The sequence below is a fragment of the Macrobrachium rosenbergii genome, chromosome 56, assembly GCF_040412425.1.
Source record: "Macrobrachium rosenbergii isolate ZJJX-2024 chromosome 56, ASM4041242v1, whole genome shotgun sequence".
Taxonomy (NCBI): domain Eukaryota; kingdom Metazoa; phylum Arthropoda; class Malacostraca; order Decapoda; family Palaemonidae; genus Macrobrachium; species Macrobrachium rosenbergii.
Genome location: NC_089796.1, coordinates 8,501,802 through 8,526,753, shown reverse-complemented (window position 1 = coordinate 8,526,753; position 24,952 = coordinate 8,501,802).

Here is a 24,952-nt window from a genome sequence, read left to right as displayed (position 1 = left end):
TGTACTTCAAACACGCCGCGAAAGTGGATACATACTGGTTTTAAAAAAATATCCCCAACGGGCTTGTACTAAACACGCCGCGAAAGTGGATACATACCGGGTTTAAAAAAAAATATCCCCAACGGGCTTGTACTAAACACGCCGCGAAAGTGGATACATACCGGGTTTTAAAAAAATATCCCCAACAGGCTTGTACTTTACACCCCGCGAAGGTGGATACATACCGGGTTTCAAAAATATCCAACGGGCTTAAAATTTCAAACACGAGGCGAAAGTGGATACATACCGGGTTTAAAAAAAAAATATCCCCAACGGGCTTGTACTTTACACCCCGCGAAGGTGGATACATACCGGGTTTAAAAAAATATCCCCAACTGGCTTGTACTAAACACGCCGCGAAAGTGGATACATATCAGGTAAAAACCCTTGGGGGTCACTATCTAGGAAAGATACATTATTTTAGATTGTTCATTTATTTGAAGCATAGTACTTTACGTCATTTCCAGCACATTTCCTCATTCGTGGCTTTTTATAGCAAAGGACCGATGAGGCTGGTGTTTATCGTCTCTGAATTCTCCAACCAAAAAAAGTGGGGAGGGATGAGCCGGGTGTAGTAGTAAAAGGGGCCCTTAACGAATGTTATTGAAATCGAAAGATAGTACGACGATTTTAGAATTAACGTTTTCCTCGGTATTTATAGCTCTGACGGGACGCTAATTACTTGCCAAGCGACGGACGCTTTAAATTAATCCCAATCCATCTTCTTTAGAGAGAGCGAGAGAGAGAGATTCAAAGTGGAGCTTACGTTTGCAGAGCTGGTCAATCGGTAGCGCTTTCGGTGGCGAAAGTACTATTTGTATATCGACATTTCAAGCGGGCCTGGTATTTTGAAAATTAATTTTGACTCTTTTTTTATCACCCTGTATATTTGATTTTGCCGATATTTTTTTCTTATATGTACAAGTGATTTTCAAAACGTCTTTTTTCGTCTTATTGTATGGGTAAACACATTCTACATACTTTTTGTGGACTTTGTAAGGTAAACATATTGTGCACGTACTTTTTGTGGACTTTGTAAGATAAAACATATTTCTGCACATACTTTTGTGGACTTTGTAAGGTAAACATATTGTGCACGTACTTTGTGTGGACTTTGTGGAGATAAACATATTCTGCACGTACTTTTTGTGGACTTTGTAAGATAAACATATTCTGCACATACTTTTTTGTGGACTTTGTAAGGTAAACGTATTCTGCACATACTTACTTGTGGACTTTGTAAGGTAAACATATCTTCTGCACATACTTTTGTGGACTTTGTAAGGTAAACACATTCTGCACATACTTGTTGTGGACTTTGTAAGGTAAACACATTCTGCACATACTTTTTGTGGACTTTGTAAGGTAAACATATTGTGCACATACTTTTTGTGGACTTTGTAAGGTAAACATATTCTGCACATACTTTTGGGGTGGACTTTGTAAGGTAAATTACATTCTGCACATACTTTTTGTGACTTTGTAAGGTAAACATATTGTGGACACATACTTTTTGTGGACTTTGTAAGATAAACATATTCTGCACATACTTTTTGTGGACTTTGTAAGGTAAACATATTCTGCACATACTCTTAGTGGACTTTGTAATATAAACATATTCTTTACATTCCTTTCGTGGACTTTGTATGATAAACATATTCTGCACATACTTTTTGGGGAATTTGTTAGATAAGCATATTCTGCACATACTTTTTGTGGACTGTAAGGCAAACATATTGTGCACATGCGCGCCGTCGAGGGCTCGAGAGATTGAGATCAGTGGAAAGCGAATATGTTTTCCCAAAATTTTGGGATGTTTGCTAACCCCATCTAATGAAATGAACGGGAGGGAAAGAATAGGGAAAGAATATTTGAATCGATGATTATGTAAAGGGAATTATTTTTCTCTTCGTTCTCTTTCCTCAATTAGGTTGTGTCCGAGATTTACATTAATTAGATTGTGTCAAAGATTTAGATTTTTGGTGACATATTTGGTCTGTGGATTCTCTGAATTTCTCTGGATATTCTGTCAGATATATATAATTCAAAGCTGAGAATAATATTTGGCCATTATATATATACATGTATATATATCTATCTATATATACATATATATATATATATATATATATATATATATATATATATATATATATATATATATATATGTATATACATGTATGTATATGTATTCCTCATCCCTTATGAGTATGCTGGCATTGAAATCTTAAACGTTAGCTTCTGATGATGCGGGATGGTTTATCCCAGCTCTAGCAAAATACATTTAATTCAGCAAATCCATGTATGTATGTATGAGCTGGAATAGAATTATATCATCCTTCGTGGTCGCGTGGTTAATGGTAACCTCACTCTGTCCTCCTGCCGCGGTCGTCAGGGCGACCTCATGAGTTGCGACGAGCGTATCCGAGAGGTGTGATGAAATCGAGAGTTTTAAGAAGTCATCTTGGCTCTTACATGCATACTTATATTATATATATATATATATATATATATATATATATATATATATATATATATACTATATATATAATATATGTTAGTATGTATGTGTATGTATGTATGTATATATATTTTGCGCGTGTGTGTGTTTACGTGTTGCTATGGCAATGTATCATGAGAGGGCTCTGATGTTTGTATATATCCACATATACGCATACCCTACTCTCTCTCTCTCTCTCTCTCTCTCTCTCTCTCTCTCTCTCTCTCTCTATATATATATATATATATATATATATATATATATATATATATATATATATATATAATATATAGATACATACTTTCAAATTTATAATAAAACAAAAACGGCGTAGGAAGTTCTTTATAACTACTTTTTTTAAGAAAATAATATTATCAGTATGTAGGAAGAAAGTTTTCCCCTTTTTGAAATATCTCTTAAGCAGTACTTTTTTTAGGCGTTGCATACTTGACACCGAAACTCTCGGTCCGCATCAACAGAGCCCTGTTTACAAAATGTAAGTGTTTTCGTTTCGTTGGTGCTGCCGTTTTCTTAAGCTAATTAGGATATTATTCCGGGGTCAAATGACCTACTCAGGATGTTCACAAACAAGTGTAGTCGACGGAGGTAAACGAGGGTCGTGTTCACTTAACGCTAACAAACGCAAAATCTTTCTATGTATGACACTAACAGCATTGAAACCACTTGAACGTTGTTGTTGATCTCAGCATCATCATAAACCAACATTATTTTACTGGCCGCAAGCGTATTTTTTTTTTTTTCGTCTTATCGTCTTCTGTTTACAAAAAACAAATGCCATAATAATCAAGATCACTTAGATGGTGAATTATGATGGCATCTACAATCTACAAGTTCATGAGGAGTTTGATTTCATTTACATGGAAATGAGGAGCCACGTTCCACTTTTATAGGGAAAGATCGTTCTGTTCATCATCATACGAGCACACTCACACATAGACACATGCACACACACACACACACACACACACATATATATATATATATACATATATATATATATATATATATATATATATATATATATATATATATATATATATATATATATATATATATATATATTATAGTTTGTGTTTGTGTATGTAAATGTAGTCATATGGTCGCGCTTCCCAGTGCCGATTACATTGAAAACCACAGGTTGTATTTGTTTTTGTACCTGTAAGCGTTTCAGATAAGAATGGTTAAAGGGCCTTCCATTAATTATTCGTGGAAAGTTCTCCCTCCCCTTTGCTCTTCAGTTTTTCCTGTAGTAAATAACCCAGAAATCTGATTCTTGTAGTCAGTCTTCGTTGCAGGAGAAGCTTCGGGAACTTTGATTTCAGCCTTCTCGTTTTTTCACAATTGTTTTTAATCTGTGTATTCACACAGACAAGGCCTATTGTGTTCTTATTTTAGGTAAGATCTTAAAGGGACCTGTTTGAAGGAAAATTCATGATTATGATTCCATCGTCTGTGCTTAACCGCGGCTGAACTGACGTCATATTCCCTTAACTGCCAGTCCTTTGTAAATCCCTACCGCCTGTTAAATACAACCTATAAGTATTGTGCAATTTTATTCTCGAGTCTCAGTGATGTTGAGCCATATCCTTGTTTAATTGTTATGGTCATCCTTTTCAATACGTTCTGTTAGTACATTAGTCATTATGTATACATTCAATTGAGTGTACTTAATTTAAGAATTTCTAAGCGCACTGGATGCCTGCACCCGCAATCAGTAGGAGAGGCAAGGCCTTAATCAAACAGTATATTTCTCAAGAGACCTGATTTATGTAGTAGTATTTTAAAAGCCCTTGAAATTTACAGGTACTCAACCAGTGGTTGAAAGGCTATACGTGACTATTCTGTTGCAATTTGTGAATCACGTCTTGTCCCTAATATAGGCATTTTACCATTATATTTTATGGATGTTTCCAGTTTCATAACATGATTCTTTATAATGGTTATATGATTTTTATAATTCTTTTACACCATGGAATTCTCAATTCTTAATATAGCATCATCATTTGTCCATTTGATTTAGTAACGTAATTATTTTATTTTTTTTTTATTTTCTTGCTGGATGCTAATGGCAGTAGACCCTGTAAACCATATATAGGGAAAGTGAAGGTCTGTGCCTAGATTCCATGAATTACTGATGTGTTCCGTTCATTGTTACTAACTGTTTTTGTCACAAGGCATGGGTGAGGTATTATCACTACGTTCAACTTTTCATTTTTATTCTTTTATCCGGATTTCCTTCCCCAGCAAAGGAAGAGTTACATTTCAAGCCTCGAACTGGGGTCCTCTGATGTCAAAGTCCATACTGGTCAACCGACTTCATAACACACCCTTTCCCAACCCTGGGGTCGCGACCCCCAGTAGGGTCGCCAAGCATTTTTTCTGGGGTCGCCAAGCACTCACAAGTCTCACATCAAAAAATATGAATTCCATATTATGAGATGTTTTCAGCATATGCTATATTTCTATGTTGCCATAGTTATAGAGTATATTGCTCCTGATTATCCATCAACAGTTTTTCTTGGTTATTATAATTTTAATGCAAATGTCCTAACCACCGATGCTGTCTCAAGACATTTATAAGCAACTTTGCTGGCTTCATAAATCTACTCATGTATATATTTATATATAGGATATTTTATTAATGTAGGTTTAATGCTGGTGTCCCCAGTGGGGTCGCGGTTATGGCTGGAGGAGCATCATTGGGGTCACCTGCTGAAAAGGTTGGAAACCGACTTCATGACATAACAGGCCACACGTGGCAACTTCTCAGCGCCCAATCATCGTTACTTCAGTAGCAACAAATAAAGCTTCGTGTAACTGAGGCTTCAGATAGTCTAGTCATGTGGTTGCTGGCCCCATACCTTCTGGTTGCCCTTAAGTGACAGTGGTACCTGTTCACAGCTGGGTCGACTAGTTGGCGGCAGCCGGGAAATCGAACCAAACAGGGGGGCGATTCCACAGAAAAGTCAACAGCAAATTTCCACAACTCTAACCACTTTTATGCTTGCACAGAAGGCGCACCAGCAGCAGCACTGCACCACTCACCTCGATCTGTGCTTCCAGGATATTAAAGCACTAACGTCCCAGTGCCTCGGCCACCCCATCTAATATTTTATTTACAGTCCTCCGTGTATGGGGACACTATTCAGAGTAAAGGCCCTTTCAGTTGCAGAATTATTTCTCTTGGGTTTTGTCAAACGCGAAATGTATTACTGCACGGATTTGGCTCCAGTTCCATTACTTATGCATCGCTAGTGTTCGTTCTCTCTCTCTCTCTCTCTTCTCTCTCTCTCTCTCTCTCTCTCTCTCTCTCTCTCTCTCTCTAAACCATGCACACGTTAATTTCATGGTCAGACTAACCCAGAATAGGCATAAGTGAAATTGTTTTTCATTTTTCTTTTTCGCATTTTTTTTCATTCTGTTAATTTAGTATCCCAGTTCTGTTATGATAAGACCGTCCACTTCCGTCAGCCGATATTGTTCCTTAGTATTATGAGGATTATCACCCTATTCTATTATCAGAAAATCCCTAGTTCTATCACCGAAATAGTGGGGCACCACAATATATTGTTAGAATGTTGCCGGATCTCATTGTTATACCTCATTATTCCATCTTCAGAACGTTTATAAATATTTTATAATCAGCAAATCTCTTGTCCCATAGTTTGAACATAACTGATATTAAATCTTTTTCCCATTATTAGGGGGTTTTGCAGAATACTGTCAATTTTTCAATTGCAGTTAAAATTTTATATTTCTTAATTACCCAAATGTTTTCTCAAAGCCATTCCCAGAATGTTCTTCCTTTCCCATATGCCCATTAGGATGAAATAATAAATTCTATGTACTTTTATATCAACCATTTAACAAATTGCTAAAATATTTCATGTTACTCCAACATAATGTATTGGTAAATCTTCATGCCATTGCCGTTCACACCCGACGCTCAAGGTCTGCTTCCCGCAGGGGGGGTTAGTGACGTCAGTGCACCTCCTGCGGTGCACCGTAGGCAATAATAAGGTTCTTTGCAGCGTGCCTTCGGCCCCTAGCTGCAACTCCTTTCGTTCCATTTACTGTACCTCCTTTCATATTCTCTTTCTTCCATCTTACTCTCCACCCTCTCCTAACAATTGATTCATAGTGCAACTGTGAGGTTTTCCTCCTGTTACAACTTTCAAATCCTTTACTGTCAATTTCCGTTTCAGCGCTGAATGACCTCAGAGGTCCCAGTGCTTGGCGTTTGGCCTGAATTCTATATATTCAATTCCCAAGTCTGTTGCAACTTCCGTTAACCTTTTGGTCAGGTTACTGTAGTCCAAATGATATGTTTTAGGCATTAATGTGTCCATCCAAATGAAAAGATAGTTTCTTTTATTAATTATGTACAGGTAAAGCAATACCTTTAGCCGTGTATTTTCAGCGTATTCGGTATGTATATGCGAATGAAAAATAATTAGAAAAAGCAATCTTTCATTACCAAAGAAAAATGAGATATCGATTTCATATTGAGAGATGATCATCAAATGGTAAGAGAGGTCCTTTTACAATCGGAAGGAATATTCGGACCATAAGTTTAATCTCGTTATCTCATGCTCACCTTTTATGGGGTGACAGCAATGCGCTCAAATAATGTGGCGCCAGACTATCTATTTCGGTACTTGAAGGGGTCGTTTTGCTTATACCTATTCCCGCACATACACATATATATATATATATATATATATATATATATATATATATATATATATATATATATATATATATATATATATATATATATATATACATACAGTATATATATATACATATATTTAATATGTAAAATCGTATATATATGTATATATATGTATGTATATATTTATATAAATATAAATATATATATGTATACATATATTTAATATGTATATATATACATATATATATATATATATATATATATATATATATATATATATATATATATATATATATATATATATATAGAGAGAGAGAGAGAGAGAGAGAGAGAGAGAGAGAGATGGCCTACATGTTTCAAATACTAAATGAACATTTCCTGCGTGTTAAATTCGATTACGGCCTATTTTATTACGCTACATCTCCCTCATTTTATGCCAAGTAGATGGAGTACATGTTAGAGCATTAAGCCTTAAAAGAGTTAATGATGTTATTTGCCTTTTATGAAGGAAGTTATAAACCGAGGGAAACCAGTCTATAAACTCTATCGGGAAGCAGTACCTTCCGTTTATCATTCCTCAGTGTTGCTGGAGTTGGAATGTACAGTGAGGTGTTACTTTAAATACATATTTGATTTTCATTAATATTTTTAATTGTAATATGTGAACATTCACATATTATAAATGAAGGCATTACTTAAGGGTCTGTGCAGCGTCCCTTCGGCCGCTAGCTGCGACTGCTTTCATTCCTTTTACTGTACCCCCGTTCATATTCTCTTTCTTCCACTGTCCACCCTCTCCTAACAATTGATTCATAGTGCGACTGCGAGGTTTTCCTCCTGTTACACCTTTTAAGCTTTTACTGTCAATTTCTGTTTTAGCGCTGAATGGCCTTAGTTGCCCCAGTGCTTGGCATGTATGCCTAAAGTCTATAAATCAATCAGTCATTCACAGATTATAACCCTAAAAAGCTAAAACAATAATGTAAACTTCTGCAGAACAGGTTGCCAATATAGATAGAGGGAAATGACAAATAAATAACTAAAGGCTGACAATAAACAAATGGACATAAACAAGAAGAGCAGCAACATAAGTCAGAAAAAAATGGCGCTAATGTTACAACCTCTCTTAAACTAGGCAGCCGTTTTTTATCGATTTTTTCATTTCTCTCTCTCTGTACGGGCAATTTTTTCCGTAAACGTTTGCTTTAATGTTATTATATTTTGGTCTTATGATAAAGGAATGTTCAAACGTTGTAGTTGAAAATACTGATATGCAGTTCGAGTCCGGTGAGGGTATTGCTTCCCTCAATATTTTATAAACTAGTGTCGTCCGCATTCCTCCTGATTTCTTACAATCCTCTCCCCACCCCATTTCCAGTATACTGCTCTTACAGATCTCTGCCCTTACATCATTGTTGATCCTTTCCTTCTATACCTTCTTGTAAGGTCTTCAGTAACCTATTCCTGCCCACTTCTCGTTATTTACTAATCACCCCTCTTCCCCAATTCCTTGTCCTTAACATCAATTTTATCGATCTCTTCAGACCCTTTTCAGAGCTCTTTTCTTGCTGACTCTGCACCCACCCCCAACCCCCCCATCCCCCAACACCCACCATTCCCCGTTCTCACTTCCTTCCCTTCTGCTAAGACATCCTTTCAGATGTACTTCCGATTATCCATACACTCCCCACCCTCCCCCCGTCCACCTTGTCTATTATTACAATCTTTACCTTAATTGCCCCAAAAAAAAAAATACATATTGCAGACTTCTTAACCTACCCCCATCCCTCCCCCCATCAACTATTGGTGGATCTGTTCACCTCTCCCCCTACACTATTCAAGCTCATGTATTCCCCCTTACACCGTACACTTAATATTGCAGATCTCTCTCGCCCACCCATGTCCGTTCTCTCCTCCATTATTGCTGATCTTTCCTCCGCCCTGCCCCTGAAATACTGCATCACTTGAGGAGAGTCATTTGCCTCCTATTACATCAGTTGCCTTTGCTGCAGACTTGAAGGACGAAGGACGAGATTTTTCGTGGTGCGTTCTTATTGATTTCTGAAACCCTCTCTCAATTTTGAGTTTAATATGAAGAGGCATGATTATGTTTTCTTCTCTTTTTTACGATATTTTTTTTTTCTTGCAAAATGGTAGGAAAGTGTAAGGGATTTATATTGGCTTGTTTTTTTACACACTTTATTTTCTTGACTTTACCAAGTGGCCATTAGACGAAGCTGCAATTCGAAGTCAGGTGAATGACATAACCATGAGTTTTCTTCTCAAATAAATAAAAACTGTTTAGGAAATTGTTGTTTTAAACGGATATAATACTCCGGAGAAAGGAAAGGTAACCTATCATTCTAGTATTTGCATTTATTCAAGGTATAAAGCAGCGATTAAGACATTTTAACATTGTTTTTCCATGTCAAACGGCAAGAGGAACGGCTCAGGAGTATTGAATCAATGAAATATCTTACTTTTGTTTTCTTTTGTTCCTTTTTTTTTAATTACCTCTGCTATTGAAGCACTTCTTTCATTTCCTTCGCCCTTGTCGTCATCTTTCAATTTTCTCTGGTTTTGTTATGCATTCACGTGTCCTTGCTTCTCGTATAATATCCGATGAAATAAAAAGTAATGGCAAAATGTTGTTGAGTTCCACATAAAAATTTCACCAAGGAATATCATCACCTGTTGCAGGAGAGAGACACCGTTTTGCGGAAGTTTATATCAGAGCCCAGGAAAAGCCAGGTGAAGTTTGTCTGATGCTTGACAAAATGCTAATAGGATAAACTTCGTTCCACCACTCGCCCTCTCTCTCTCCTCTCTCTCTCTCTCTCTCTCTCTCTCTCTCTCTCTCTCTCATGGGATGTCCTTTCCAACCTTCAATTTTCCAAACAAGGCTGCATCAAGATGCAATTTGAGCTCAACAACTGATTAGACTCTTGACGAGATTCTTAATTTCAGATGATATGCAGCCTTGATGAAGGATAAACTCTTTTTCCATAAACTTCTCGCGCAAAGACTGAATTTTTCTTCCAAAATGGTTTGCCAAGTAAAGCATTTCAGTAAATTACCTGTTTCCTAACCTTGATTTCTGAGGACGTATGTTGGCTTGGAGGAAACGTTCGTATTTTCTTTCATTTGTAGTTGGATGAAGATATTATACCTGTGACGGTAATATTTTTGTGAAATATTATTATTATTATTATTATTATTATTATTATTATTATTATTATTATTATTATTATTATTATTATTATTTTTACTACTATTATTATCATTATTCAAAATTAAACGACCGTTCATGGCTTTGTCATGTTAAAAGGCGGTTTTGCCTTTGCAATCTTGGCCTTTGTGATAGCAACTTCACCTCAGAAATCAATGCTTTAAAAACTTTCAGAGGATTAGGAAATCTAGAGTGCCCGACGATGAGGCTATAATGAGGACCGAAAAGCCATTATGAGGCTGTTTGTCATTGGCACTTCAGGTGCAAGGAGCCCTTAGAGATCATCAGAAGGTTTGTTAAGCGCCCAAGAAATAGCTCCGAGTTTCCGAAGTCTGAACGTAAACAGAGTGGGGTGGATTCGCGCAGACTGGAACGAATTGATTTGTGCCGAGGCGAAATGCAGTGCATTTGCGCAGTGATGGAAAGGAATAGGTTTGGAATGGAAGTGATATATATACTGAGGTGGAATGGGATCGATTAGCGCAGCGGCGAAATGAAACATACTGGCTCGTGCCCGAGGTAACAATGGTGAGGCAATGTTTCATCATGTTTGGAATGTCAGGGCGAACGGTAATGATTCTGAAAGTTTTTTTAATGATATATTCCTTACATAAAAATATAAACGTAACATCAACAACCTTTGTTTTTTGACGACACTTTGATGTCAGTCATTTAATCAATTAGTCAATATAAATGTGTATAAAATTGATAAAGTTTAGCGTCTTGAATCATCCAGAGAATATACAAGTAACCTACAAATTGTGAAAATGTATGTCAGTTTTTTTTTCCTAGTATTGTTGTAAACATAATGGAGACAAATAGCTAATAGATATAAGAAATATATAAAAAAAGAAACCCGCTTACTGTTATGAATATTGTTCTTAGACATAAGACTGATCGACAGCAAAATGATTGACGTTTTGAAAAACAGACAGTTTTCTCGTGTTATCGTCATATGGCCTCGGGTGATGCCTGAACTTAGTTATCAATATAACCAGTAAAGAAATCATTTTTGGCCACAAACCTCATGCAAAGTTAAAGGTTGAGAAATAGTTAACGTTACTGCCTCTGAAAACTTGCAACAGAGTATGATAAGAGTTTCATGCAAACTTCCAAGTGTCCGAATTTCCAGGAGTTTCCTGATATCTCAAAATATGTTCGCGAATAAAATGTCGTATTGCTTGTGGTCTTTTTTTTTTCTCTCATTTCCAATTCGAAATGAAAGTAACTTCCAGAAAACTTCACAACTGACGTCGTGTTTAGTGCTCTCTCCAATATCTGCCTGTAGAGGGCTCTCGGATTTCATCACTCATCGAATGAGCCGAAGAAAGCTGATTGATGGCAGCTTCAGTTAACCCAGAAGACTGAAATACCAACAGTCGTGTGGGTCACTGGAAATGGGGAAGATGGGGTCTCTTGCCACAGATGGGCACTGAATGGAGCTACTCTGGGTAAAGGTCAACGTCATTTGCCGTCTCGACTTTCTTTTTTCTCTACAATAGGAAGCACCAGAGGAGAGCGACGGTTTTTCCAGTTTATTTGCAAAAACCAACACCATCTTTAGAAGACATTGATGCAGGTTTGATGGGAAATTATCTGCCTATCTCATGAGAAAGTCACGTTGGCTAACCCTAAACAGCAGGAACCATGCATTTAGTATTCTGTCAAAGAAAACTATTGTGCCGGCTTTGTCTGCCCTTCCTCACATTTTCTGTCCGCCCTCAGATCTTCAAAACTACTGAGGCTAGAGGGCTACAAATTGGTATGGTGATCATCCACCCTCCAATCATCAAACATACCAAATTGTAGCCTCTAGCCTCAGTAATTTTTTTACTTTTTTTAAGGTTAAGGTTAGCCATAATCATGCTTCTGACAACGATATAGATAGGTCACCACTGGGCCGTTGTTAAAGTTCCATGGGCCGCGGCTCATACAAAGATCCGAGACCACCGAAAAGATAGATCTATTCGGTGGCCTTGATTATACGCTGTGTCCGCTGTACAGAAAACTCAATTGTGCCGAAGAAACTTAGGCGCATCGTTTACTTTTTTTCTTTTGAAGCATCTTAAGCTCTGTTCAATAAAATGAGAGCTACTTGGCATTATGATTTAACTCTTCTTACAAGAAGGGCAGCTGTGGCACTGATGTCTGTAAGAAGAATGTTTAATGAAGGAAGAGAGAGAGATAGATAGAATAAGATAGACGGAACTATTGCTCAAAAATAAAAGAGTAGCTCCAAAGCAGAGGGAGAATATTCGATAGCACCCTTACTTGGACGCAAAGCGGAGATACTAACACTTTCTGTAGACAAATTCAGCATGCCGGCTATTCCAGCCAGCGAAAGAGACACTTAAATTACTTTCTATTTGAATAGCGATAGAAAGAAAGATATTGTTTCCTTATCCTGTGAGACTCGAGCCAAAAGGAAGAGCAGCACAAGGACCAACAGCCGGACATCCTGCAGCAACAACGGCATTGAAAGTAGTCGGTTGAAAAGCGATGTTTCTTCTGCAATGAAGTTCAGAGTCACGTCTCTTCCTGTATTTGCACAGTGTTCATTTTCAACTTGGAATTAGAAAAGGATTGTTTACTGTGGAAGGAGACCAACATAGACGTGGCTTTCAAACGCTTTTTGGGAGACAATTCCTATTTTATTGCCTTCGAGAATTAGTTGCTCTCTCTCTCTCTCTCTCTCTCTCTCTCTCTCTCTCTCTCTCTCTCTCTCTCTCTCATTAGTCTGTTTCACCGAGTTCTTGTTGTTAGAACATAGACGTTAAAATTCATGTACTGTAGGTCAAAGAGACGGCAATATATTTCAGTAACTGTAAAACTGCATCGCACTTGCATCGCATCACGTAAACTCTATTGCTCTGTATTTCCTTATTTGAAATATTGTAATAATAGATTTAATAATACGCAGACTAGGCAGTATTTTAAATGAATGTATATATTTAATATACAAAGGTTTCGACTGTGTACTTCTAGAAAACATTAAGCTGAAATGTTCCTTTGCACATCAACTCAAGTCTCGTGTCTTGTTGTCTCCTGAATTGTTTACCTCCAACCAGTGCGGTCATTTGCTTCTGATGAATATTGTTGTCAAATGAATCGTTGAACTGAATGTTATCAACGCAGGAAGTACCAATGGAGAGACCAGTGACACTCCCAAAATAATAAATTGTCAGTATTTGAAACAGATTTGGCAGTCGTGATGACACAAGTGCATGTTTCAGTCTGATCAAGGTGGAAATTGATTCCCTTCCCAAGTTTACCTTATATATATAAACTGTATATATATGTATATGTATATATATATATATATATATATATATATATATATATATATATATATATATATATATATATATATATATATATATATATATATGTATATGTGTGTGTGTTATGAGTGTGTATGTGTTCTTGCGCGCGTTTATACTTTTTCCCCTTGGAGGTGGTTTTATTTATTTTTCTTTATAATGTATGGAGTTGCTAAGATTTTGAGGCAACGGCTTTTATTCGTGTTTTTATGTCAAGGGACCTTTCAGTGCCAAATATTTATAGAAATGTAGATCACATTTCCTCTAATTCACAATATTCATTGGTTGTTTGTGTCAGAGTACCGGTATACAGAAAATAATTAATGCTAAGAGGTTGTAAACAATCATTCAGGTCAATAGCAATGTACGTATTGGTATTGTAACCGGGGAGGGGAGTGTTGTTGGGGGAGCTCTTATTAAACGGCGTTGCCGCGCCAATTTTGCTTTGTTGATAACATTGAATGAACGTTCAGAGAGGAGAACTGGAACCTTGTTTTAATGATCAGTTCATCAGGGATTATCATCGACGTAACGCAGACAGGCAGTTGAATGGTTGTTTCGTTTAGTTCAGCGGTTTTTCGATTAATGGACTTTAAATAATTCATTCCTCATCTCGTCGCGATATCCATAGTATTAATTCGAAAGGACTTCTTAAGATGATTGACATTTTACAGAATTTACTTTGAAAATTTTCTGAGGAATTTGTTGAAAATAGATACGCATACACTTACGCACGCACAGCGACTGAGTCCACTGCCCTTTGTGCCAGCACTAACTCGCTAAGGCTTGTTTCAATCGATAGAACTCGTCTTCAGTGCAGTCACGAGGCCAGTATGAATGGAGTTGCCTGTATGCAGCTACATATGATTATAAGATGCCACACAGAAGCAAATTCATTTCATTCTCTCCACCATAGCAAATTGAATTCCTTTAAAGGGAGAATCTGTATTATATTACTTTGTATTGAGTATAAGCACACACTCATTTGAGGCATTTCAAACGGGGCTACTGTCCTACAAGGCAAGCTTTCCAGAGAGAGAGCAGATAGACTCTACTTGAAAATAAACAAATGGTAGATTAATATCTTTGTGTCAAATAGGCGACTATATAAATTTATATTTTATATAATATTATATATATATATAGATATATATATATATATATATATAAATATATATATATATATATATATATATATATATGATATATATATAATATTATAAAACCCTCTGATAGATATATTATATATATATATATATATATGACTTTATAGTATATATATATTATAATATATTTATATTATTATAAAACCCTGAAGATGGTGTCTATGATTATATAAAATTTACACAGTTTTTATCAGATAGGTTATGATTATAAAAACACTCACACACACATCATTATACACACACACACACACACACACACACATATATATATATATATATATATATACATATATATATATATATATATATATATATGTGTGTGTGTGTAAATGTGTGTGTGTGTATGTGTAACGATGGCATTAGTAAATTTACATTTTTCTTACTGATGTCAAAATCATATTACGTACATGTACTAATGTAATAGCTTTTGTATGTCATAATTTTACAAACATATTAAGGTAATTTGATTTAACAGACGCTTTTAAGTCACGGAGTATATTGGGTGGAAAAAAGTAGCCATTTTCCCATACAAGCCGCCCGGAAGCCTTTCCTTCTTCTCTTAATTTATATTAAAAAAATCTTCCATCTTATACGATTCTCGAAATTTCTTCCCCATTTAAAGAACCTCGAGTTTTTCATTTGCTCCATTTCAAGAACCACCAGGGCTTTCATAGAGAAGTAATCTTGATGTTTTCATCTTCCTGAAGGGCCACTAATTCACACACCACATAAAAACTTCATCACTTTCACTTGAGGATGAAAGGGAATTTGCTTCATGAAGTTCCCGAGGATTCTCGAAGGGTTGCTCCCAGTCAGGAAGAGAAAAACCACTAGGAAATCCTCTATAGTCTCTGAAGAGCTCTTGATGGCGCTTCCTCCCAAAAGGCAGGTGACATGTTTACGTTTTTCATTTTTCATATTTTTCTTTATCTAGTTACTGAAGTTTACCTCTCACGCCAGTCTCAGACTGAATACAGGAGTGAAGTTGGGCGTAGTTTCCACGCCTCGAAAGACTATGATATTGAACGAAAAAACCATTTAGATGTTTTCATGCTGGAGGCTTTTGGGTCTCACGAGGCCTGAAACCATTCGATGCTTTAGTGTGTTTATCTGGTCTAAGCTGCATCTTATGTATCCCATAGCCATTTCCAAGTTACCATTCGCTTTTCAGCTACGTCTGTTTGCAATTATTAATTTCTTTTTGATATTTATCAAAAGATGAAGGATGGCAGTTGGTATTACGACTACCATTTCAAGTAATAGAAAAAACACAGTCCCGAACCTCTGCTGTCAAACTGAGAATACAGAAAGTTCTCATCATGCTACTGAACAGCGACACCCGTCGTCTCAGTTTTGTGTCTCGTAGTATCACTGTTTTTCGCGTGTATTTATTTATATTTTCGTTTGATTTTGTTTTACTGGAACTCTGCCTTTCTGGTCTTTTAGTCTTGCTCCTAATTCATGTTGCATTTTGAATAACAGTAATAACATAATAACTTGTGTGGGTTTCATTCATTGTAAGACTGTTATTGGCATTAAATTTTTCTATATGTAAAATTCTGTATTGAATAAAACCATAATTTTATTTATATCATTTTGTGAAAGATGTCATTCATTTTCATGGTATCGAGTAAAGCTCATTTCTTCCCTTTATTGCTGAAAAAATTATTGTTTAATTCAAAGATATTTTTGCAATATTACGACCTCATTGCATTCATTAGAGACTACTTGATCCTAAACCTCTGTGTTGTGTGTCAAACTGGTATAACGATACTGAAGCCAAGTTGGATCTGTAATGTTTTTAGAAGTAAATGGCCAGAAAATGTTTTATTTGCAATTTTATAGTCACAGATATTTTTCTTTGAGTGACTGAGTAGGGGATGGCCATAAAATGCCAGCTAATATAGTTTGTATTCCTTCTCAAAAATGTTTAGCGTTTCCACATAATTCCAAGATGGAGGCCACGGTCGTTTCGGTACAGTTTGTACAGGTACATAAATGCACTGAATTTGGTAAGGAGAGTAATACAAGGAGGTTCAGGAAAGTACAAGTTTATGTTCTAAATTAAATTCACATAATTGGTTAGCGATATATTATATGCCGAATTTCAACATCATTTATTTATATGTCTCTTTGGAACGAGCCTGTAGAAAATCATTTTTTCTACATTTAGAAAAGTGTTGCTAGCTGTAATTACTGATATAAAAATTATTTGGCTGTAAAAGGAGGAAGTAATTTGGCCTCCCACTTGATAAATTAATGCCAGACTCTTTTATAGACGTTGCTTAAAATTCATGAGTGGATGAAAATGTCTACATTTCTTAAAGCCGTTGATAGCCGTTTCATCTTTTTTTTTTTTTATTTTCATGATATTTAGTCCATTAAATCTTATAATGAACCAACATTTTTTTTATTTGAATAACCTTGGGTGTTATAATTTTAAGGAGTAATTTATTTTCCTGAAGACCCCTTCAGTTTCCACGTGAGAGCCTCAAATTTTTCTCTTAAGAAACTTTGCGTTTGTTTACATTTTATACACCCTGAGGTTAGTAATTTAAAAAGTCTTGAGGTTTTAATACCACCTAAAGGCCCTTAGGATTTCATCTTTAAAAGAAATTATAGATTTTTTTTACTTATATAGACTTGAGATTTTTATTTTCAAGCTGGCCGCTTTGATCATTGCGCAGCTGAAAATCCGCATAGCTTTTCGTGATGAGAAAGGAAACTTGCATCAAGAAGTTGCCAAACATTCCTTAAAAAAAGTTTCGTAATTAGGAAGTGAAAAAGACGGCGATAGTAGAAAAAATCCTCTCTGCGTTGAGATAATATTACTTTTAAATGAAGTATCTAAAAAGGACTGGCGTCGTGTTATGTATAATATTACTTTTTTAAATGGAAATTATCTAGTATTCATTCATCTCTGAAACTGTTTATGTATAATATTACTTTTAAATGAAGTATCTAGTATTCACTCATCTCGTGTTATGTATAGTATTTCTTTTAAAATGAAGTATCTCGTATTCATTCATCTCGTGTTTATGTATAATATTACTTTAAATGAAGCATCTCAAGTATTCTATTCATCTCAGGTTTATGTATAATATTACTTTAAATGAAGTATCTAGTATTCATTCATCTCAGTGTTTATGTATAATATTACTTTAATGAAGTACTCAGTATTCATTCATCTCAGGTTTATGTGTAATATTACTTTTAAATGAAGTATCTAGTATTATTCATCTCAGGTTTATGTATAATATTGCTTTTAAATGAAGTATCTAGTATTCATTCATCGTGTTTTGTATACACACTTTTAAATGGAAGTATCTAGTATTCATTCATCTCGTGTTTATATAATATTACTTTTAAATGAAGTATCTAGTACTCACTATCTCGTGTTTTATGTATAGTATTGCGCAGTTATTTTTCATCGTGTTTATGATAATCTAGTTTTAGATTCATCTCGTATTCATTTCATCTCGTGTTATAATATTACTTTAAAATGAAGTATCTAGTATTCATTCATCTCGTGTCTATGTAAAATATTACTTTTAAATGAAGTATCTAATATTCATTCATCTCGGGTTTATGTATAATATTACTTTTAAGTGAAGTATCTAGTATTCATTCATCTCGTGTTTATGTATAATATTACTTTTAATCGTGTTTATGAAGAGTATCTAGTATTCATTCATCTCGTGTTTATGTAAAATATTACTTTTAAATGAAGTATCTAATATTCATCATCTCGGGTTTATGTGTACATATTTTCTTTAAGTGAAGTATCTAGTATCCATTCATCTCGTGTTTTATGTATAATATTGCACTGAAATCTAGTATTCATTCATCTGTGTTTATGCATCTCAGTTTTTATGTAAAATATTACTTTTTATGTATAGTATCTAATATCCATTCTTCTCAAAAGTATGTATAATATTATTTCTTTAAATGAAGTATCTAGTATTCATTCATCTCGTGTTTTATGTGAGCATTATTACTTTTAAATGAAGTATCTAGTATTCATTTCATCTCGTGTTTATGTATATAATTATTTAAAATGAAGTATCTAGTATTCATTCATCTACGTGTTTATGTATAATATTACTTTTAAATTAAAGTATCTAGTATTCATCCATCTGGGTTTATGTATAATATTACTTTAAATGAAGTATCTAGTATTCATTCTACATCTCAGGGTTTAGTATATAATATTACTTTAAATGAAGTATCTAGTATTCATTCATCTCGTGTTTATGTATAATATTACTTTTTTAAATGGAAATATCTAGTATTCATTCATCTCTAGTATTCATTCATTCCTGGTTTATATAATATTACTTTAAATGAAGTAAAGAGGGTTCATTCATCGCTTCGGGTTTATGTATTATTGACATTTAACAGGCTCTAATACCAAGTATCTTTAACATTAAAGTGATCTGGTGTATAAGACGTCGACAAGAAAATACTTATCAGTTTTATTATCAAATTATAATCTCGCATGTTATGTTAATATTATTTTAAAATGAAGTCTCTAGTTTTATTCATTTGTGTATTCATGCCGTGAAGGAAATTCTTCCTGTAATTTGTTTAAACATAGCAATTCTTGTTCCGAGTAATAGTGAATCTCAGTAATTATATCATTTCTGCCTACTCATTCCATTGGCTTTCTGGGTTCAATGTGACTGATTATTCGGCATATTAGGTCTTGTGCAAGATTTATATATGAGTTTCTTGTTATTATTATTATTATTATGTTATTATTATTATTATTATTATTATTATTATTATTATTATTATTATTATTATTAATAGAAATGATCATCAGCTCGTGTTTTATCTGTTTTGGGACTAGCATGAGCAGATCTGTCTTTCCAGCTTTCCGGCTTTTGCACTCAGACTAAACAATCAGCATGCGATGAACTCCACTAACTGGGCTCATTGAGACCAAACTCTGTCACGGCATTTGTTTCCCAGCTTTACGACTCCTTGGGGCTTTATGTGGCCTCATTCGTAGTCAACAGACAAACTGAATGACCCGTTTGGTCCGGAAACAGTTAGTAGTCTGACTTTATGTGCCTTGCGTATTCATGGTTTAAACCAAACTGCTAGGAAGCGTTTATTTTTTTATTTTTTTTCAGTAAGTGTTTACTTTAGGACGAAGGCGTGACTTCCGTATGATATTCAGCAGAGCAAGTCAGTATATTCTTAAAGATTCCTGGTAAAAGGTGACCTAGCATGACCTAACTTTTACTTGTGTTTAACTTAATAACACTAACCATGTTAACTGTACAAATCTTTGCATGACTTATTTTTAAATTCATCTCTTTGCAAAGGTGTTTGGTATTTTTATATATATTTACCAGGTAATTTTGCATAATTACGACCTTATATAATACCTCAATATTTGACCCACACAGACACATACACACACACACACACACACACACACACACACATATATATATATATATATATATATATATATATAGCATATATATATGTATATACTATATATATATATATATATATATATATAACTCTATATATATATATATATATATATATATATATCTCAACAAATACTTTTTCTCTTCGCATTTTCTCTTTCCAAATTTCCGTCTTATAAAGGAGAGTTGGCTCAACGATCCGTTCATGATTATATTCCACTTTTTGCTTCCTGTACGCAGTGCAGTTTGTGTGTAAGTGAAGTACCTGTTGATGGCACTCTGTTGAGTGATCGGGGTTGTTTTAGGTTAATGTCAACGTCAGCCTGAAGGGTAAGCAGATATGAAGTGTAAGGTTACGTTTTGAAAATTATTTAGGTTATTTATAGATGGCTTTATTAAGGAAGAAAGGTAGATGATGGATAAGTAGTAGAGAATGATTGTTAGCTGAAAGAAACATGAATAAACCGAAAGTTGAAGGATCTGACAATTGTAAGAGAAACAGGCCTGACTGGAAACAGTAACGTGAATTTCCCCTATTGGTGAATGAGTCTGAAGCAAATACAGTCTAATAGATTTTGCTATAATGGTTTGCAGGAACATTAAAACTGAGATGGATTATCAGGGAAGCATGACCATAAATTTTTAAAATCTGGTGAATGACTCAGCATATTTTTAATACAATGCTCCTGATGAGACCCCATCTTACCATTACGAAGGAAATGACTACCTTTTATTTTCTCTTCATCACTATCTTATCTAAATGAAATGCTTTTATACTGAATGCGCTTATAATGGCATAGGTAATCATGTCTCTGTCCCAATGCAACACTAAAAATACTTTACTAGAAAGTATGCCAGTCTTATTTACATATCTCGACCACATCCAAATAAGGCAGAACGCGAAGATCTTCTTCCATTCTTTGAAGAAAACCTGATAAAAATCTTATTACCCAGGAGAAAGTCAAGAAAGTTAGGCACGTAACCTGTGACGTATGTTTGCGTATTGTAAGAGTACTGCGTGTAAAGCAACGTTGTTCGCAAACTTCATGATTTAAGACGTGATTAGAGCAATTGATGTTAAAAATTGGGAGAGTTCCATGTCACCTGACAATAAGTGTTGACACTGGCTGATGAGACGCACCTTTGTATTGTTTTGCTTGCAGCCTTGTGCCGGTGAGAGCTCTTGCTGCCCTGGCATTATAATGAATGTTTTTGTTATATTGCTCTGAGAGTCATCGTAGGCTAAATGGTATTGTCTCCTACTTGTTTTTCCATCCCAAGTTCACACATAGCCAATGCCTTCGTTTTGCTTATCAAACGTTTGATTTACCCTGCTGTTTATTTATTCTTCTTTTAATTTTCTCCCTTTACAAATATTATTTTTTTATAGTCAGGCCTAATACATGTTCACTTCCAAAACAGAAATTAAATAAAAATATGGAATTAAAAAAACAAATTGAGTATTCGTAACTAACCACAATTCAGTAATAAGAAAGCTTCCTTCTTGTTTGAAGGGTAATTACCAACACCAGTGCTTTAAAAGAAATTCAATGATATTTGAGTATGTCAGTTGGGGATGGGGCTGAATGATTTCTCAGGCCCAATGATACTTCAATTGAACCCCTTCTCTGCAACTCAAAGGGAACGAACACCTTGCTGATGCTTGTCATCCAGGGGCTTTATAGGTAAGCAGTCATTATTGATCAATCAGCTTCCCTTTATGTAGACGAAGTTGGGACACTGAATGTGATTGAAAGATTGGAAGGTACTGAGATGTACTGCTTCCATAGTAAGTGGCGTAAGAAAAATCAAAAGGGTCAGAAATGTGGACATGGCAAAGTTTGTAAAAGCTTGGTCATGTGGAGAGACTGGGAGGACGACAGGTTGGTAAACGGAGTATAAACATTAGGTGTTAGGAAAGTGAGGAGAGGAAGACTCGGAAAGTGTTCACTAGATGGAGGAGTGAAGAGGTGTTGCACCAGAAGAGCCATAATATATTGGTACAAAGTGTCTAGGGGATGTTCACCCAGCAGGTGATGTGCCTCCTGTGAAAGTGCATCAAGCGGCTTTAAAAAATAAGGAAGTTTCCTGCACAGGATATCCATAATGCGTAGATTAAAGAATGAATAAGATGACTGACTGTTCGTTTTTCTGGAGCGCACACCTGGGCGCTTTTCTGAGTAACCTTGTTGAAGGTGACAGCTTATGTTGAAAGATATTGTATGGCACACATATATTTATGTATATATATATTGCGCATACAGTGATGAACTGTTAAGACCGTTTAAAGAATGCAAGCGAAAAATGATAGTAAAATATTTCTCCATTGCCCTCAAATTGCAAACATTGGCGTTTTCGATGATACGAAGACAGCAAAGAAATGTAAAAATTTTCTGTAACTTCACAATATGTCTCCTAATTAATCGCGCAGTTTGCTGGTAGTTCAATTTATCATTTTTATTTGTAACAATCGTACATTTTATAATATTGTCTATGCTATGTTATTGGCATCTCGACTTTGGCAGCTGTCGGTTCATTTATTGCTTAATAATAATAATAATAATAATAATAATAATAATAATAATAATATAATAATAATAATAATAATAATAATAATAATAATAATATGTCCAAGTGTTTAAAACATCCATATGATATGATTCATGTACTTTTCCAAAGAATCATTATATATATATATATATATATATATATATATATATATATATATATATATATATAATAACATAACATATATATATATATATATATATAATATATATATATATATATATATATATATATATACACACACACACACACACACATATATATATATATATATATATATATATATATATATATATATATATATATATAAAAATCTTTAACCTTTGTAATGTTATACGCAATAGGGGACAAATTTATCGTGAAATATTTTCAAAACAGTATAACCATTGGTGGTGGGGAGTCGTTGGTGTGCAGGGGAAGTTTTGTTAGTCTGGGAAGGGGAGGGGGTTGTTTGAATTGGATGTATTCCTCATCATGAACTTCTGTTTCAACGGAAATATGTTTATAGTGATTCCCAGAGTGACTTTGGTACCATTGCCATTGAGGCAAACTCAGAATTCTCATCTTCTGAGGTGAAATTACATATTAGTTTGTTTCAACTTTCTGACCTTGCGTTCATTTAGGTGTTACTTTCTTTATTGCTTAACGAATGTTGCTGCTTGTGTTTCTATCCAGTTTGTAAATTTATTTACATTTTTAGACAACTAATTTTATACTTTAATGTTCATCCATTTGTATCTCTTCCCTCATCAAACCTTCATTCAAAAAGGACGCCTCTGACGAGGTAGTCTTCACCATTCATCATTATTCTCTCTCTCTCTCTCTCCTCTCTCTCTCTCTCTCTCTTGAGTGGCAGGTACTTGCTTCTGAGTTTGTTCCCTGAATAACTCAGTTCTGAGGTCCCAGTTAATGAACTACCATCCTGAAGCACAGAGTTCATCTTCCAACCTCCTCCCCCTCACCCTTCCAGTTCTCATCTCTCTCTCTCGCTCTCTCTCACGCGTACTTACTTCTGTCCTCACTTTCCTTCATTATATATTTTGTAACGTACCCATTTCCCACTGATATCACTTTCTCGATCTCAATGGAAAAATAAAGTCGAGTAGTACGCATGTAGTATATTGCTATACAGAGAAAGTTTAGTTAATCCTGAGTCAGTTCGCCTCTTCATTTCTTCAGGCTGAAGAGGCTCAACTGAATCAAGTTGGCGAAAGCTTCCCTGCATATAGCAACAGCTTCACACTAATGATCTTTATTTTCCATTTGATACTTCTTCATTTCTGCCAAGTTACTAAAATTTTGTCTGTTTGATATTCCATTTTCTCTTTGTTTTTCTGGTAATTTCTATGACAAAATTAGTTGCACGTCTTGTGTCTCTCCAGCTATTTTATAAATTCAGGCGACAGATGAAAAAGCTCTTAATCATTATGCTGGATTTTGTCCCACTGTCGCCCACTGCCTCTTGAGGTTTTGTTCAGGGCCGCATGATTGCTGACAATCTTTATTCCATATTGATTAACAATGATGTAAGGTCTCTGTCATTTCACTTTTCACATTCACTTCTGTGCCTCTCTAGCTCTGCAGAAGGAGCCTGAGTGGTACCACTACTCACCGTTATACCCAGAGACCCATAAGCAAGCCCCCGTGAAAACCAGAGTTTCCTTTTGTTTCAAAGCTACATCATTTATTTATTTAGGGTACGCCGGGTACTCAACTAAATGAGGTTGGAATCCTTCTGGGGATAGGTGGTGAAATATAGTCGTTGTTCCATAGACTAGTTATTGTGCTTTTCTCTGAGATTACCCTATGTATTACAGCATGATTACCTATCAGAAACGATGTTCTTGAGGTCATTGTATTTTGCTTTAGAATTTTCTCATGTTGAAAGTTTTTGATACACACTATACTTAGATAGTGAAATCATGAGTGAACGTGGAGTGAACTGGAAAAGTAAACTGTAACATTACTTTATATTAGATACTTTATT